Source organism: Anabrus simplex, chromosome 7 (assembly GCF_040414725.1).
Source record: "Anabrus simplex isolate iqAnaSimp1 chromosome 7, ASM4041472v1, whole genome shotgun sequence".
Taxonomy (NCBI): domain Eukaryota; kingdom Metazoa; phylum Arthropoda; class Insecta; order Orthoptera; family Tettigoniidae; genus Anabrus; species Anabrus simplex.
The window spans coordinates 212,226,530-212,240,720 of record NC_090271.1 but is presented as its reverse complement, the minus strand read 5'-3'; the positions used below and the strand labels follow the sequence as shown (position 1 = coordinate 212,240,720).

General features: G+C 37.1%; 1 protein-coding gene across 1 annotated transcript in view; it reads left to right on the top strand.

The window, feature by feature from the left end:
• Positions 1-1,187, top strand: part of Alk (Anaplastic lymphoma kinase) — a 730,031-nt gene extending 728,844 nt beyond the window's left edge. Inside the window, exon 26 of the mRNA XM_067151542.2 lies at positions 159-1,187. The gene's annotated coding sequence lies outside the window, so the exon portion shown is untranslated. The remainder of the gene's footprint in view (positions 1-158) is intronic.
• The last annotated feature ends 13,004 nt before the right edge of the window (positions 1,188-14,191 follow it).

Here is a 14,191-nt window from a genome sequence, read left to right as displayed (position 1 = left end):
GATCTGGGGTGCACATATATAATCAGCCTGTATGTTTATAACCAAAGGTTGTGTACTTAGCCAGTTACTATTAGGACTCCAATAAATATTATACATATGTACATGTGTTAAATACTCTGTGTAATAATTATGTATCTTTTGTTGTGCTGCTAGAACAGATGATGTTTTAAATACTGGGCTTGATAAGTGTGGAAAGCGTGATGCCTCCAGGTTATTGCGTATACAACATTTGTAACAAACTATTCTACTAGATGAAAAATCCAGAGGATCACAAGTGGTTTGTTGTGAATGAAAAAAGTAAGTGACAAGGAATATTCATTGGTTAATTTTTTAAAATCATATACAAGGTATTGAAGACTTTGCCACATTAAGACTAATTTGTACTTCAGTGCAAGAATTATTATATGAGACTGTACTAAGTTTGTGGAAAGTAAAATATTGATTGATTTTACCTTGCAGAAATGTGTTGGGTTGCATTTACAGTAAACTTACTACATCAGTAAGGTCAGTGGTAACATCATCAGTATCTTTAAAACTGGAAGTGTAGCTGAATGTGTGGAAAGGAATGCTATAGATATGGTCAGGAGTAACTGTTTTTTAAGTATAATCATATGAACTTCGAAACTGAGATGTGGTTTTAGTGGAATGAATGAAACAAATACATAATAAAAATTAAATGCTAAATACTCATTACACTCCATGGAACAGAACACATATTTATGTACTTAAAAATCTGTTATTTTAATGAATGTTATTTTACTTTGTTTCTTTTCTTTTGTGTTTCTTGTTTTATTTATAATATACATAAGTTAAATGTTAATGGTTTAGCATATGTTACACTTTATGTGTGAAATTATCCAATTCATGAATCTGGTAAGTTTTTGCCCATCTGTGAACTGGTTTCCAGCATTACTCATTTCATAATTGGGAAAAAAAAATGGCAGTGGGCTTTCTACAGTTTGAGACCTTTCTGCCAATATGAGTTAACTTTGTATGTCACAGTATTAACATACGGTAAGTAAAATTGTTTAACATTTTATGGCTGGTAATTGTGGAATGAATATAGGGTCCACTGGAGCTCCCTTCTTGTCCATATGTTTTGTCTACAGCTATGGTACACATCTTCAGTGTCGTGGCAGCCTTGGCTGAGTTCCCTTTGCTTCTGAAGATGTCTACCATCGCTGTAGATAAGACATCTGGATGGAGAAGGTCCAGAGGATTACGACTCTACAACCTGGAAAATATTCATTCCAAAACAAAGCTATTCCTGCTATGTATGGGTACTGGTAAATAAAATTATTAAAACATCTGATAAATTATACTCTATAAGAGCTGTTCTAGCCTTTGGGTATGGTGATCCCATTATAATGATAGTCTACTGTATGTTAAACACCAAAGTGGATCAGTACCAAGATCTAAGGAGTACCCCAGAAGCGGCATGCATCTCTTGTTTCTCCAGGGAGGTGATATAATTGGATGGAGGTCAATGATCCACAGTCTGACTCAGGAGTTCCCTGGATAAGGGTGACAGTGGGAGAATAAGAATAAGAAGAGCTATCTAGTACGTTATGCTATAATATTTGCATCTACATCTCAGATCTTCTACTTCTTCTTCCATCCTGTTGGGGTCGTGTTTTGCAAACTGTGTTGCAGATGTGATGCTTGTTGTTTAAAGGGGCCTAACATCTGGGTCATCGGCCTGCAAAGCTGACCCTGTTCTACAGCTGAGTGTCCTTTCTGATGCCAACCCTATGTGGAGGGATGTATCGTGTTATTCACTATAAGGTGTTTGTGTGATGGTTGGTAGTGTGATGTGTTGCATTGTGTTGCGTTGTGTTGCGTGTGTTGATCAAAAAACATAAAGCACCTTGTCTCCCAGGGAGAGAAATTAACCAGATGTGACTAAAATCCTCAACCCAGCTGGTAATCAAACCTGGGACCCTCTGAACCTAAGACCGTGATGCTGACTGCTCTGTCATAGAGCCAGACGCATCTCTATCTCTGATGATTGTGATTATTGTTTTAAAGGGGGCAAACTTAAAAGCCTTGGACCCCTATATCTACACTGATGAGCAACTGAATTAGAGGTACCTGTCATTTTGGTGAAATAGTGCAAAATAGTGATAAATGTAATATTACAGCATACCACATGACTATAATTTTGTCAGACCTCATACTGGCTATGTGAGTAACAGTAGACCACAGATTGGGCAAGGCATGAGATCTCTGTGCAGCCGGATTATCAGTGCCAGACATAGGAGTCCTTCCATCTTCGAAGTCGGCAGGCATTGGGCTTTCCAAAGGCCACCGTGTCAAGACTGTTCTATGAGTATGTGGATTTGGGGACTACCACCACTATCAGGATCAACTGTCATGGAGTACAACACAATGACGAAGGCCACCATCAACTAGTTTGGATGGTAAAAGGTGATAGACGGACCTACAGTGCAGCAGATCACTGGTGAGGGGCCGATGACCTGCGATGTTAGGCCCCCTTAAAACAACAAGCATCACCATCATCATCATCATCATCATCATCATCATCATCATCATCATCATCATCGTCGATCACTGGTGAATTCAATGAAATGAAATGGCGTATGGCCTTTAGTGCCACCGTTGGCGAGTTTCGATGGTAAAAGGTGATAGGTGGACCTAGAGTGCAGCAGATCTCTGGTGAATTCAATGAAATGAAATGGCGTATGGCTTTTACTGCCGGGAGTGTCCGAGGACATGTTCGGCTTGCCAGGTACAGGTCTTTTGATTTTGACGTCTGTAGGCAACCTGCGCATCGTAATGAGGTTGAAATGATGATGAAGACGACACATCCACCCAGCCCCAGTACCAACTAAATTAACCAATGATGGTTAAAATTCTCGACCCTGCCGGGAATCGAAACTGGGATCCCTGTGACCAAAGGCCAGCATGCTAGCAATTTACCCATGGAGCCAGATGGTGAATTCAATGTTGGACAACAACGAAGTGTGAGCAGCTATGCCATCCAGAACCATCTCATCACAATGGGGTACAGGAATCCTCTCTGCTCACTGGACGTCAGAAGGCACAATGACTGACATAGGCAAAGGAACACTGCCTTTGGACTTTTGGAATATGGAAAAAGTTCACCTGGTGAGACAAGTTGATGTATCAGTTGGTACGCGACAATGGCAGGATAGCAGTGCGTCACCCAGCCCATGAGACAATGGGTCCCTCTTGCTTGTAGGTTACAGCTCAGCTGGTGGTGGCAGTATCCATGTTTGAGAACTGTTCATGTGGAATTAAATGAGATCCCTGGTATATCTCCCAGTGTTCCTCACCAGTGAACATTACAGGAACCTGCTGTCTGATCATGTCCACCCATTTATTCACCTCTAGCACCCTGCAGAAACGTTTTGCTGTAGCAAGACAATGTACGGGTCCATCGCTCCCAAATTGTGGCCAATTGGTTCAATGAACATTCCGCAGATGTGAGGATGCTTGCCAAGTCTTGAAGGTCACCCAACCTCAATCCTATTGAGTGCATCTGAGATGCTATCAAGAGGGATCTGTGTGTGCTGGATCCTGCTCTGACCAATCACTGTTCAGTATGGAAGGTTGTGTGGTGCTCATGGATCAGTATAGTTCCCTAATGTCTTTGATACTTTGTAGAGTCCATGTCATCCCAAGTCACTGGCATCATCAAGGTGAAAGGGGGGTGTTCTACAGGCTATTAGCCAGCTATCTCTAATTTTACTGCTCATCAGTGTATATTTCTCTTCTTTAAGCAGCTCACATGAATTTTCTGTTACTTTAGTACAAGTGAACTGAGCTTCTATAACAATATTGCTTTCAACAATCTAACGTCTTGTGGATCATCCTGTAAATTTGTGGGTAATAGGCCTGATCAGTTGTCAATATATGGAGGATGTACAGTATATTTGTCATCATAACCTAACACACTCTTTATAACTGACAGATCAGTGTAAATAATGTTATCCCTATGGATCAGCAGTAAAGTATAAGCCTCCAGATTGTTTCAAACTTGGTGGAAGTAGTTGGATTTCTGTATGTCAGAGGAAGGTCCTCTTGGCACTCCATGTCATACAATATCAACATTAAAAGATCTCTTGTGACATGTTTGGTGTATACCTGACAAAATTAATTAAAGCTCAGATATATCATCCAACAGAGTTCCGCTAGAGTAAAACTGAACATAGAAATTACAAATAGCATTAGATAAAAATATCTGCATGTGGTAGCTGAGGCCATATTATAATTAGTGTAAACAATATATCATCACTGCTGGGAAGAAACCTCCTATGTGTAAAACATAACATTTTACTGGAGAGACAAGAAAACTCTTTCATTTTTAAGAGATACAGTTAACGACCAAGATTATGATTCATTCTTGTTTATCATTACCCCTTAGCTTCTATTTGAAGTTTAATTATCTGTAGAATATTGATATTCACTACAAAATTAATATTAATTTGTTAGATGTTTGATATAGGAGATTTTGTATTTTGCAAATTGACACATAGGATATTTGTTTCATTAGATTACATCATTTATTATTTCAAAATGTTTACCAAATTAATAGTTCAGATTACAATAACAGCAGTACATAAATACATGATTTTACACTCATACATGCACACACACATACACAAGCATGCTTGCAGATTCATACATGTAATGAACTCGCACTCACACTCAGCATATTACTTGTACAATACAATGTTTTGCTTCTTTTATGTTAGCTTGAATTAATGTAATAATTTGTCAGGTAGGAGGTAGAATATTTTCTGGATTAGCAGCCATTACTTTGAAATGTCACACAAGATGTTTTGATTGGATTGTAGAGCATGGTTTGAGCTTTCCAGTAGTGTCAAAATCTCATTTTTCACTCATTGCTGCACATAGAGGATTTTCCCCGGCAGCAGTGGTATTTCCCTTCATATGCAATAATTTCAGAGAAAGCTAGTAATAGAGTTTGATCTTTGAACATTCTGCAAGTTTGATACCTATTTAGTCAGTATTATCAAACATGTCATGATTTGGTTTTAAATACACTATCTTATCAAAAGTATCCAGGCATCTACTGTACTTCAAACAGAAGACACAGTTTGCTGGTCACATATTCTCTAGTACGTAGTCACCATTAATATGATATTAGTCCACTTTTTGCCTATACCACAGCCCTGGCTCTGTTGGGGAGACTTCTCACCAGGTGTTGGAACATTTCCTTGGGAATGGCATTCCATTCTTCCCGAAGAGCCATAACCAGAGAATGTGTTGATGTTGGATGGTGGGGTCTGGAACAAAGTTGCTGTTCTATCTTATCCCACAGATATTCTATTGGATTTAGATTGGGACTATGTGTGGGCCACTCCAGGTGCAGAATATTATTAGCCTTAAACCATTGGCTTACAGAGCCTGCTTTGTGACTCAGAGCGTTATCATATTGATATAAACAAGAGTCATCAATAAACTGATTTTCCATGCTAGGTAGTACAAAAACATTCAGAATGTATTGATATCCTTCTGTGTTTACAGTGATGCAATCCTACTAGAGCACTGAGTCCATGTCATGAGAAGCATCCTTACACCATAATGTCACCTCCTCCTAACTTCACCAATGGTACTAAACATTCAGGTAGGTAGTGTTCGTTCCCTGGGCATTCTCCATACCCAAATCCTCCCATCAGATCACCACAACTTGTAACATGAGTAACATGATTCATCCCTACAAATGACCTGTTTCCACTGTTCCAGTGTCCAATGGCTTCGCTCTTTACACCACTCCAGGTGGTGCTTTTTATTAAGATGGGAAATATTTGGTTTATAGGCAACTGCTTGACCATGGAACCCTATTCTTCTTAATCCCCGATGCACAATCATGGGTCTAGCTATACTATAACACCTTTGAATTCCCTGGTGATTTTCTCTATAGACAACCAATGATTTTCTCATACCACCCTCTTTAATGTTTGTTGATCCCTGGGTGTCTGTAAATGTAACCGTCCAGATTGTGTTTATGCTGTGATTGTAACTTCATGCTTCTATTTTACAGTTACGTAACTAACAGTCAGTTTGGGTACATCTGTAATATTAGAAATATCCCTTACAGATTTCTTGCTTATATGGCAACCAATGATTACCTCACACTGAAAGTCACTAAGCTCACCCGACCTACCCTTCATGCTGTTCCATAGTCGCATTGAACAATACAAACATCCCTTCCTCCTTTTACACTGTTATGATGCATCATTTTTTGTTATTTGCTAGTGTGCAGTGGTGTCTGGATACTTCTGATCAGATAGTGTATGCATACCTGTCACATACCTGCCAACTTTCCTGATTTAGGCAGGAGACTCCCGATTTTCAACAATTTCTCCCGCCTCCCGATTATTCTATTATTTCTCCCGATTTTAGCTTATTTTCTGGTTATTTTCAAACATTTGTTTTCAAATCCCGCCATTTCAGTTTTGTACGCCAGTGCCTAGAAGTCCTTCGCTCAATGGCCACTTTCAAATGAAATATAGACTTTTATTAATACGAGAAATGCGTGTGAATGTACGATGTTTTTCGAAACCTGTATATCGCGACGTGTATATCGATGAAACATATCTAATTCCTCCACGGGAATTTAGAATTTTCCATTGTGTATATCGATTGTCAATCTCTCGTTTTCGTGTGTTATGTTCATGTTCATTCACATCAGTCTAGTCGATTCTAGAGACTAGTTGCTAGATTTGGAGTCTGTTTTAGTAATTTAGTGACATAATTTCAAGATAGTGATTAGTGATTTTTCTAGAGATTTTAGGAGCCATTTGGAGACAATTCTGGCAAATTTTAATTTATTATGTGATAAAAATAGCATTGCACTTAGCATAACCGCATAATGCAATATATTAATCTATGCATTTGCTAAGTAATGGCATTCAAGTGCATGTCTGATTCACATGTGTGGAGCATGAGTTCATACTATTTTCAGAAGGCTTGTCAGAGACCGATCATCTCATTCACATACTTTGTGTGAGGGAATAGAGATATGTAATTTTTAGCCTTGCAGCCTCGTATAGCAACAGTCGGGTTTTGAGACAATACGTGTTATAATATAGTCTATACAAAGTACTCCTGTATTGTGCAAGACATGTAGAATAAGCAGTTTTGACCAATTGTATCTCCTGATTTTTCCTGATTTTCATATCAAAATCTCCTGATTTTTGGTTTTGTAAAGATGGCAGGTATGCTGTCATTATGTAAACTGAACATGTTCTGTTTTCCTCTTTTCATAAATTGGGCAGTTTTTATTAAGTAGGCAAATGCACAATCCCGTTCACAAAATGAGTGAATGCTTGGCTATTTCATGGAATGGGTAATTTTATAACTGGAGTGTGACATATACACAAAATAAAAATAAAATTGTTATTTATTTTTTATCTGTAGATAATTGTAAAGTATTGTTGGTCTAATGAAACAAAATGTTTGTGGAAAAATTCTACATTCTCTAAAAATACCAAGTGAAATATCAACATATGAAGTGACAAATTCTAGTCCTATTTTATAAGATGTAGTTGCTTGTTGTAAATAGAAATTAGAAATGTTTGTTTTTTCTAGATTTTATAAGAAAAGTAATACTGGATCTTTTGAATGTTGATGTAAACACAAACATTTGTTTCATTAGAATTTTTAATAAAATTTTAAATCATCAGTTGTTAATTAGATATGAAACATTTTCATAATTATCAAATTTAACCTCTATTTAAAATAAAATTTGGCCACTATAATATATACAGTAAATTAGTAAGTGATTTACTTCACATTATATTGATACATACTATTGTGTTCTTAAATATTAACTACTGTGTCTGTTCTCTATCAGAGGATAAAAATCATAAGCATACACATTAAAGTCGACGTATCACAGAATTTTGTCTATTAATTTCTTTAAAATTAATCTTAATTTTCTGAAACATTCTCCTTATACGTAAACTTCAAACACTGATATAACAGATGCATTTAAAATATATTCTACAAATTATGCAGGGAAATCTGCCCTCAAAGTAATACATAAAGATATGTTTATTTCAATATTTTTATCAACATTCTACTTGCACAAGCCTGGTGGCTCGGGCAGCAGCATGCTGGCCTCTTAACGCTGGGCTCTGTGGTTCAAATCCCAGTCACTCGATATGAGACTTGTGCTGGACAAAAGAGGTGGGACAGGTTTTTCTCTGGGTAGTCCGGTTTTCCCTGTCATATTTTCATTCCAGCAGCACTTTCCAGTATCATTTAATTTCATCTGTCATTTATTAATCATTGCCCCAGATAAGTGCGACAGACTTCAGCAGCTGGCACAATTCCCATCCTCGCCGCTATATGGGGCTTCATTCATTCCATTCTTGACCCAGTCGAATGACTGGAAACAGGCTTCCTCTTCTTCAGAATAGGTACCTATTTTAGCTACGTTATTTAGAGGCAATATAAAAAGCTATTACTCTAATGGATGAGATAATAAGGGCTGAAAGGAATTGCTGGGCGAATAGGACTACAAGTCTACTCTGAGAAGATGGTCACAATTAATGTCAGTAGGCTAATCAGAATGGATGATCACTAACTATGGGAAGATTGGATAGATCAAGAAGTTTGGTTATCCAGGTGAAATTATCCAACAGAATTGACTAGAACAGGAAGTTACCAATATCAGGAACTGGAGTGGGCATAGAGCTGAAGAAAACCATCTGTAATAAGAAGAGGGTGAGTATAGGAACTGAACCAAGCTTAGACACTACAGCATGGATGTTAAGGATTATACATGGCATGTCGAAAATGTTATCAGAAATTACAAAATACAGAAGATAAAAACATATTTCCTTTATTGCCCTTCAAAATAATCACCATCCACTACAAAACACATTTAGCATTGTTCATACAGCTTCTGAAAACTGTCAGCAAAGACCTCTTTATGAATCAAATGCAGAACGGCTGTCACACAATCATGGATGGCTGCCATATCGACAGTCAACAGTGTTTTGACCTTGGACTTCTGCAGGCAACTCGTTTTTGGTTACGAGGAAGTCAGTGAACACCATTCCATCAATTACCACTTGGATTCCAAATCGAACTGGCAGCACCATGTCTCGTCCCCCGTGACAATGGTTTGCAGAAAGGATGGTTTCTGGTCACATATGGTAAAGAATCTCCAAAAATTTTCATTCCAGTTTGCTTTCTGTTAGTTTATGCAGAACAAACTGAGAACAGATCTTCCACTTACCCAAGCCACTGTGGATGATGGTGCGTGCTGTGTCCTTGCTAACATTCAATTGTCCTGCCATCAATCGTAGAGTCAGTCGTGAATCTTCTGCCATCATTTGTTGCACTCGTTCGATCATGTCTGGGATTCTGTTTGTCGACGGCTGACCAGAATGTGGCATATCCTCAGTGGTTTCCTTCCCTTTGTTGAAGCATTTGAACCACTCGTAATTATGTCTTCCTCACGGCTTCCATCCCATAAACTAGTGATGTATCCACAAAGACGCACCCAAGATGCTGTCAGTTGGCACACATATATTTCACCTTAACTTCACATAAACATAATATAAACTAATCAACTGTTGTCACAAACAAAATGCACACATCAACAACCTGCCATCTTCAACAAATGCCTACCACTAAGCACTTCCACATGGAGATCGCAACTTTAAAACAAATGACTGCTGACTAACATGTCTGCCTAAACAAAGCACGAGGTCACAAGTATACTCTTGTTAAACCATAAATCCAACTAAGTAATAACTCATCTCTACCATCAAAACCACCTCTTTATACTGTATATGTGCTTGGCTAGGCTTCTAGAAAGATACATTTTCTTGTAAATTCTAGAGTGCTTAAGGCCCAGATATAATGTACAGAATATTCTACCGAGTTCTCGTCTATCCAGTACCATTCTGGATGTTACAGTGTGTTTCACAATTCTGTAGTGATTACAAATCATTAATACAGGTAATAATAAATAATATAATATTAATTACAGGTTCTTACATTAACTAAACTCATATAAATATCTATATATAGCAAATGTTTTTATGACATAACCTCACAAATAATGCGATCGTAAATTAATAATGATACTAATAAGTGAATGTATATGAGTAATAATAATAATAATAATAATAATAATAATAATAATAATAATAATAATAATAATAATAATAATAATAATAATAATAATAATTCAAGCTTGATACTTGCATTATTTACCCAAGGGTGGGAGAATATTGTTTTTAAGTTATATCAGTTTATCACACTTGCATCACTAGCACCATCATTTCATGCATCTCTGACACCATATTTCCCCAGTTTGTAGCAAAACTTTATGTTCACTCATTGCTCGAATGTGCTGTGATATTACCTCTGATACTGTGTTCGACTGGCTGCAGTGGGTTTACCTTGCCACGCTACATAGTGGCTCTCCCCACATCTCTGAAGAGCCACGTTGCTGTTCAGATATAGCATCATTCAGCGAACTTCTCAGACACACAACATATGCTTCAGAGATTTCGACTATGAATAGACGAGTATAAGTCAGCCAGCTAGTAGAAAGAGAGTGGAGGATATTTTAGCCAGCACATGGATTGAAGGGCAGCTACAGTTGAGATCTGATGAGGAATTATACATCAAGAAGATAGAACCAATACCATTGTCAATCAAAAATAAAAGATTTGTGTTCCATAAGCACATCTTCTGTATCACCTTGAGACTGACACTAACAGCATAGGCACCAACATACTTAGACAACTTTGGTTCTTCCAACAACACCATCAAACACAGCCTGTAAGCCATTTCACTGCCCTGTATGGCACCTCCTATATGTTGGCTCTTTTATCTGGGCTGCCAGGGTTACACTGTATAGATATTACTTAGTACCAATGCTGACCTACAGACTTGATGCAGCTACCATGCAGTAGTGACTGCTGAGGGGGCTGGTGGAGGGGCCCTACTTTTTCACAAATTTAACATTCTTACTAAACACATACAAGTAAACAAATAAATACTCTATTTTTCCTAACGTGATCATTGTTTGTTAATTGATTGGCAATAAGCAGAATCTAGTTGAGTCACCATATTCACTATATTCCATGCATGAATTAATATTGTCCCTGAAAAGGCAAAGTATCGTAAGCAACATTTTTGTTTTAAAAAGTTTATATCTCAATTGGACTGCACTGCACATGTTGGCAAAGTATTGTAAGTGTAAAATGAATCTAGAAGGTAAAAACAACTAAGAAAAGAAATTATCAAATTATCATAACCACCATCAGTGGTATATGGAACACCAGGTTATCGTAAGTACCAGCATCTTAAGCACCTGAGTTAGAATCTTGTAATTTGGATACAGATTATCATAAGTATCAAGTTTAAATTCTGGAGGGAACGTGAGATGTGTGAGTTTTATTGTTTGTGACTGTTGTCGGTCGCTGCTGTAGTATAGGTTTTACTATGGAACACGTTGGGTCGTTTGTGCATTGCAGTTATGATGGATAAGCATTCTATAGTCTACAAATGACTAAAACTTTGTACTGATCATACAGATAGTGAAGAAGACATCCAGTTGATTCCTAGTGAAACCAATAATGATGGTAATATAGGTGATGGTAGTTTCTGAATATTATGTTATGGAGTTAAATATTAATTAAATAATGAATTAAATATTATGTTATGGAATTAAAATAAATAAATAAATAAATAAATAAATAAATAAATAAATAAATAACAATAAGGTGAAAAATTCATTTCTGGAGTAGAATAAAATCCAAAACAGCCTAAACTGTAAGTATTTGACTGCCTAATCATTTTTATCATCTCCTGTAAAATTTACATTTTATCACTTAAGATACTTCGCTTTTCAAGGGATGATATGTTGGGAGGAACTTTTGTGTTTTAAACAAAAATTCTTTCAAATGTTTGAGATCTGTTTTTCCAGCTTTCATCCAATTCAAGTCAAGTACGAATAACATGCACGGAAAACAGAAAAACACATTATTTTACTTGCAGCCACACATGAATTTGTGTTCTGTATACACCCTTCGCTGGGATCTATGCCAATATTCGTGCCCTATATATTGCCCCACTTGTTCTAGTCTTAAATGAGGTGCTGGTTGACCGAGTGTCAATGTCTTTATCCCTGTTTTTTCAGCTAGGAACAGTTGTGAAAATGGTCTGTTTTAAATATTACAGACTTCAGTGTTTTAGAAGAACTACAAATTTTCTGTATGTCGCCTGCAGGTTAATACTTATGTGTCTCTTCATTGAAATACTATTTACTATATAAAAGGGGGTACCCAAAAATAACCAGAATAACATTGACATTGGCGAAGCTTGTGTAGTATGCATTTATGCTGCTAGGCATGTATAGTGCAACCCGTTGCCAGTTCAGTGCTACTTGTGTTGTCTAGCTGGCTTGTTCTGTTCATCTGCAGTGATTGTTTTTGCTAGCGCTGTTTTGTTCATATTTCATTTCTTATGATAGCAAGTTTAAGTGAACAACATGCAAACCTTTTCATGGGAAGTTTTAAAAAGATTGTGCAACAGTGTTAGTCAAAACAGACTCAATTTGTGGCAGACAAGAGACTGGTTTGTCCATCAGGACAATACACCTGCACACAGACTGTTTTTGGCTAAAAATGGCATGGTTCCACTGCCCCATGCCTGACCTGACTCTGTGCATCTTTTTCTTACTTCCACGCATGAAAAGAGGCATGAAAGGATACCGATTTGACAACACTGAAGAGGTCAAGAAAAATGAGGGAGGAGCTGTCAGCCATTTCTATAGATGACTACAAAAAATGTTTTGAACAGTGGAAGAACTTGTGGGACAAATGTATTGGTTGTAATGGAGAGTATTTTGAAGGGGATAAGGTTGTTTTGTAAAAAATTTGAAAATAAATAGCATTTAAAAAATAATTCCAGCTTTTGTTGGGTACCCCCTCATATCTGGACACTGCATAAAACAGATTTAATTTTAACTGAATCACACTGAATATTATGTAATAGAATATTGACTAATTTCATTAGCCGTCATAACAAGCTTCTCAGACAACAGATTTGCAACACTTGTATTTGAAACAGATTTTGGATCTCGTTCAATGAGCCTTTGTGTATTTCCATTACAGGCACTGGCTTTGCCAATGCTCCATACCTCCAGTTCTGTGCTCATTAAGAAATAGTAGATTTTATGCAGGCATGAACCAAATCTACTCAACAAAGAGTTTGGAGAGAAGGGCAAAAGCAGTTTTCAACAATGGAATAGGAAAGGGTGAGGAGTGGGCGTGGCTACCAACAGTGGGGTTCAAATTGCATGCCCCTAACCACACAACCAAAACACTTGGTTGGAAACATTATTTCCTTTAGAAAGTATAGTGATATCTTGACAGAAGCAATAGTTTTTTGTGGAAGGTTTCTATTATGGAAAATTTTTGCTCTATCATACTTTCCTTTGTGCTATGCAGAGAATTTAAATAGCTGATAAAATAGAACTATGCAAAATTCTTGATAAATCAAGTACTGTAGCTTTTTATTTTTAAAACAATGAAGAAACATTTCATGATGTACTTACAATCTTGATATTTCAAAATAGAAGCAGAGTTTATTTACATACACACTGTTATTCATTGTAGACTGTTATGCCTTTTAGCATTCAATCTAGAAGCCTCTGTGAATTTATTAAATGCCACCATAATCCTTTGTTTGTAATTAGCTATTTGTTCATTTTTATTTCCATACCCCCTTTTTTAAAAGCATTAGAAACCAAGCCTAACCATCGTTGTCTTGGTCTCTATGTCTCTTACCCTCGATGACTGAATCTATTATTCTCCTAGGCAACCTACCCTCCTCCATCTGCCTCACGTGACCAGGTGGCAGATTCCCTATCTGTTGTTTTCCTAGCCTTTTCTTAAATGATTGCAATGAAATCGGAAATTTATTGAACATCTCCCTTGGTAAGTTACTCCAATCTCTAACTCCCCTCCCTATAAATGAATATTTTCCCCAGTTTGTCCTTGTGAATTCCAACTTTATCTTCATATTGTGATCTTTTCTACTTTTAAAAACACCACTCAAACTTATTTGTATACTGATGGCATTCCACGCCATCTCTCCTCTGACAGCCAGGAACATACCACTTACACGTTATAATTCTCATGTTAAG